The following is a 6023-nucleotide window of genomic DNA, read 5'->3' on the forward strand; positions in this document are numbered from 1 at the left end:
AATATAGAGACTAACACCACCAGGTAGTGACTGGGAGGAGTCTGTAATATAGAGACTAGCACCACCAGGTAGTGACTGAGGAGACTAACACCACCAGGTAGTGACTGAGGAGACTAACACCACCAGGTAGTGACTGGGAGGAGTCTGTAATATAGAGACTAGCACCACCAGGTAGTGACTGGGAGGAGTCTGTAATATAGAGACTAGCACCACCAGGTAGTGACTGGGAGGAGTCTGTAATATAGAGACTAACACCACCAGGTAGTGACTGGGAGGAGTCTGTAATATAGAGACTAGCACCACCAGATAGTGACTGAGGAGACTAACACCACCAGGTAGTGACTGAGGAGACTAACACCACCAGGTAGTGACTGGGAGGAGTCTGTAATATAGAGACTAGCACCACCAGATAGTGACTGGGAGGAGTCTGTAATATAGAGACTAGCACCACCAGGTAGTGACTGAGGAGTCTGTAATATAGAGACTAGCACCACCAGGTAGTGACTGAGGAGTCTGTAATATAGAGACTAGCACCACCAGGTAGTGACTGGGAGGAGTCTGTAATATAGAGACTAGCACCACCAGGTAGTGACTGGGAGGAGTCTGTAATATAGAGACTAGCACCACCAGGTAGTGACTGAGGAGACTGTAATATAAAGACTAGCACCACCAGGTAGTGACTGGGAGGAGTCTGTAATATAAAGACTAGCACCAACAGGTAGTGACTGAGGAGACTAACACCACCAGGTAGTGACTGAGGAGACTAACACCACCAGGTAATTACTGGGAGTAGTCTGTAATATAGAGACTAGCACCACCAGATAGTGACTGAGGAGACTGTAATATAGAGACTAGCACCACCAGGTAGTGACTGGGAGGAGTCTGTAATATAGAGACTAGCACCACCAGGTAGTGACTGAGGAGGAGACTGTAATATAGAGACTAACACCTCCAGGTAATGACTGGGAGGAGTCTGTAATATAGAGACTAGCACCACCAGGTAGTGACGTTGAGGAGTCTGTAATATAGAGACTAGCACCACCAGGTAGTGACTGGGAGGAGTCTGTAATATAGAGACTAGCACCACCAGGTAGTGACTGAGGAGTCTGTAATATAGAGACTAGCACCACCAGGTAGTGACTGGGAGGAGTCTGTAATATAGAGACTATCACCACCAGGTAGTGACTGAGGAGACTGTAATATAGAGACTAGCACCACCAGGTAGTGACTGGGAGGAGTCTGTAATATAGAGACTAGCACCACCAGGTAGTGACTGAGGAGTCTGTAATATAGAGACTAACACCACCAGGTAGTGACTGGGAGGAGTCTGTAATATAGAGACTAGCACCACCAGGTAGTGACTGAGGAGACTAACACCACCAGGTAGTGACTGAGGAGACTAACACCACCAGGTAGTGACTGGGAGGAGTCTGTAATATAGAGACTAGCACCACCAGGTAGTGACTGGGAGGAGTCTGTAATATAGAGACTAGCACCACCAGATAGTGACTGAGGAGACTAACACCACCAGGTAGTGACTGAGGAGACTAACACCACCAGGTAGTGACTGGGAGGAGTCTGTAATATAGAGACTAGCACCACCAGATAGTGACTGGGAGGAGTCTGTAATATAGAGACTAGCACCACCAGGTAGTGACTGAGGAGTCTGTAATATAGAGACTAACACCAACAGGTAGTGACTGGGAGGAGTCTGTAATATAGAGACTAGCACCACCAGGTAGTGACTGAGGAGACTAACACCACCAGGTAGTGACTGGGAGGAGTCTGTAATATAGAGACTAGCACCACCAGGTAGTGACTGGGAGGAGTCTGTAATATAGAGACTAGCACCACCAGGTAGTGACTGGGAGGAGTCTGTAATATAGAGACTAACACCACCAGGTAGTGACTGGGAGGAGTCTGTAATATAGAGACTAGCACCACCAGATAGTGACTGAGGAGACTAACACCACCAGGTAGTGACTGAGGAGACTAACACCACCAGGTAGTGACTGGGAGGAGTCTGTAATATAGAGACTAGCACCACCAGATAGTGACTGGGAGGAGTCTGTAATATAGAGACTAGCACCACCAGGTAGTGACTGAGGAGTCTGTAATATAGAGACTAGCACCACCAGGTAGTGACTGAGGAGTCTGTAATATAGAGACTAGCACCACCAGGTAGTGACTGGGAGGAGTCTGTAATATAGAGACTAGCACCACCAGGTAGTGACTGGGAGGAGTCTGTAATATAGAGACTAGCACCACCAGGTAGTGACTGAGGAGACTGTAATATAAAGACTAGCACCACCAGGTAGTGACTGGGAGGAGTCTGTAATATAAAGACTAGCACCAACAGGTAGTGACTGAGGAGACTAACACCACCAGGTAGTGACTGAGGAGACTAACACCACCAGGTAATTACTGGGAGTAGTCTGTAATATAGAGACTAGCACCACCAGATAGTGACTGAGGAGACTGTAATATAGAGACTAGCACCACCAGGTAGTGACTGGGAGGAGTCTGTAATATAGAGACTAGCACCACCAGGTAGTGACTGAGGAGGAGACTGTAATATAGAGACTAACACCTCCAGGTAATGACTGGGAGGAGTCTGTAATATAGAGACTAGCACCACCAGGTAGTGACGTTGAGGAGTCTGTAATATAGAGACTAGCACCACCAGGTAGTGACTGGGAGGAGTCTGTAATATAGAGACTAGCACCACCAGGTAGTGACTGAGGAGTCTGTAATATAGAGACTAGCACCACCAGGTAGTGACTGGGAGGAGTCTGTAATATAGAGACTATCACCACCAGGTAGTGACTGAGGAGACTGTAATATAGAGACTAGCACCACCAGGTAGTGACTGGGAGGAGTCTGTAATATAGAGACTAGCACCACCAGGTAGTGACTGAGGAGTCTGTAATATAGAGACTAACACCACCAGGTAGTGACTGGGAGGAGTCTGTAATATAGAGACTAGCACCACCAGGTAGTGACTGAGGAGACTAACACCACCAGGTAGTGACTGAGGAGACTAACACCACCAGGTAGTGACTGGGAGGAGTCTGTAATATAGAGACTAGCACCACCAGGTAGTGACTGGGAGGAGTCTGTAATATAGAGACTAGCACCACCAGATAGTGACTGAGGAGACTAACACCACCAGGTAGTGACTGAGGAGACTAACACCACCAGGTAGTGACTGGGAGGAGTCTGTAATATAGAGACTAGCACCACCAGATAGTGACTGGGAGGAGTCTGTAATATAGAGACTAGCACCACCAGGTAGTGACTGAGGAGTCTGTAATATAGAGACTAGCACCACCAGGTAGTGACTGAGGAGTCTGTAATATAGAGTCTAGCACCACCAGGTAGTGACTGGGAGGAGTCTGTAATATAGAGACTAGCACCACCAGGTAGTGACTGGGAGGAGTCTGTAATATAGAGACTAGCACCACCAGGTAGTGACTGAGGAGACTGTAATATAAAGACTAGCACCACCAGGTAGTGACTGGGAGGAGTCTGTAATATAGAGACTAGCACCACCAGGTAGTGACTGAGGAGTCTGTAATATAGAGACTAACACCACCAGGTAGTGACTGGGAGGAGTCTGTAATATAGAGACTAGCACCACCAGGTAGTGACTGAGGAGACTAACACCACCAGGTAGTGACTGAGGAGACTAACACCACCAGGTAATTACTGGGAGGAGTCTGTAATATAGAGACTAGCACCACCAGATAGTGTCGGTGAGGAGTCTGTAATATAGAGACTAGCACCACCAGGTAGTGACTGTGAGGAGTCTGTAATATAGAGACTAGCACCACCAGGTAGTGACTGTGAGGAGTCTGTAATATAGAGACTAGCACCACCAGGTAGTGACTGGGAGGAGTCTGTAATATAGAGACTAGCACCACCACGTAGTGACTGAGGAGTCTGTAATATAGAGACTAGCACCACCAGGTAGTGACTGAGGAGTCTGTAATATAGAGACTAGCACCACCAGGTAGTGACTGGGAGGAGTCTGTAATATAGAGACTAGCACCACCAGGTAGTGACTGAGGAGTCTGTAATATAGAGACTAGCACCACCAGGTAGTGACTGAGGAGTCTGTAATATAGAGACTAGCACCACCAGGTAGTGACTGAGGAGTCTGTAATATAGAGACTAGCACCACCAGGTAGTGACTGGGAGGAGTCTGAATTATAGAGACTAGCACCACCAGGTAGTGACTGTGAGGAGTCTGTAATATAGAGACTAGCACCACCAGGTAGTGACTGGGGAGTCTGTAATATAGAGACTAGCACCACCAGGTAGTGACTGGGAGGAGTCTGTAATATAGAGACTAGCACCACCAGGTAGTGACTGGGAGGAGTCTGTAATATAGAGACTAGCACCCCCAAGTAGTGACTCCGAGGAGTCTATAATATAGAGGCTAGCACCACCAGGTAGTGACTGGGAGGAGTCTGTAATATAGAGACTAGCACCACCAGGTAGTGACTGAGGAGACTGTAATATAGAGACTAGCACCACCAGGTAGTGACTGAGGAGAGGGGGGGGTACAGACTAACACTACCAGGTAGTGACTGAGGAGGAGACTGTAATATAGAGACTAGCACCACCAGGTAGTGACTGAGGAGTCTGTAATATAGAGACTAGCACCACCAGGTAGTGACTGGGAGGAGTCTGTAATATAGAGACTAGCACCACCAGGTAGTGACTGAGGAGAGGGGGGGGTACAGACTAACACCACCAGGTAGTGACTGAGGAGGAGACTGTAATATAGAGACTAGCACCACCAGGTAGTGACTGAGGAGACTGTAATATAGAGACTAGCACCACCAGGTAGTGACTGAGGAGACTGTAATATAGAGACTAGCACCACCAGGTAGTGACTGAGGAGTCTGTAATATAGAGACTAGCACCACCAGGTAGTGACTGGGAGGAGTCTGTAATATAGAGACTAGCACCACCAGGTATTGACTGAGGAGGTGGGGGGTAGAGACTAACACCACCAGGTAGTGACTGAGGAGGAGACTGTAATATAGAGACTAGCACCACCAGGTAGTGACTGAGGAGTCTGTAATATAGAGACTTTCACCACCAGGTAGTGACTGGGAGGAGTCTGTAATATAGAGACTAACACCACCAGGTAGTGACTGGGAGGAGACTGTAATATAGAGACTAGCACCACCAGGTAGTGACTGGGAGGAGTCTGTAATATAGAGACTATCACCACCAGGTAGTGACTGGGAGGAGACTGTAATATAGAGACTAGCACCACCAGGTAGTGACTGGGAGGAGTCTGTAATATAGAGACTATCACCACCAGGTAGTGACTGGGAGGAGTCTGTAATATAAAGACTAGCACCACCAGGTAGTGACTGGGAGGAGTCTGTAATATAAAGACTAGCACCACCAGGTAGTGACTGGGAGGAGTCTGTAATATAGAGACTATCACCACCAGGTAGTGACTGGGAGGAGTCTGTAATATAAAGACTAGCACCACCAGGTAGTGACTGGGAGGAGTCTGTAATATAGAGACTATCACCACCAGGTAGTGACTGAGAGGAGTCTGTAATATAAAGACTAGCACCACCAGGTAGTGACTGGGAGGAGACTGTAATATAGAGACTATCACCACCAGGTAGTGACTGAGGAGACTGACACCACCAGGTAGTGACTGGGAGGAGACTGTAATATAGAGACTAGCACCACCAGGTAGTGACTGAGGAGTCTGTAATATAGAGACTAGCACCACCAGGTAGTGACTGGGAGGAGACTGTAATATAGAGACTAGCACCACCAGGTAGTGACTGGGAGGAGACTGTAATATAGAGACTAGCACCACCAGGTAGTGACTGAGGAGTCTGTAATATAGAGACTAGCACCACCAAGTAGTGACTGGGAGGAGTCTGTAATATAGAGACTAGCACCACCAGGTAGTGACTGAGGAGTCTGTAGTATAGAGACTAGCACCTCCAGGTAGTGACTGGGAGGAGACTGTAATATAGAGA

This window comes from Salmo trutta, unplaced genomic scaffold (genome assembly GCF_901001165.1).
Source record: "Salmo trutta unplaced genomic scaffold, fSalTru1.1, whole genome shotgun sequence".
Taxonomy (NCBI): Eukaryota; Metazoa; Chordata; class Actinopteri; order Salmoniformes; family Salmonidae; genus Salmo; species Salmo trutta.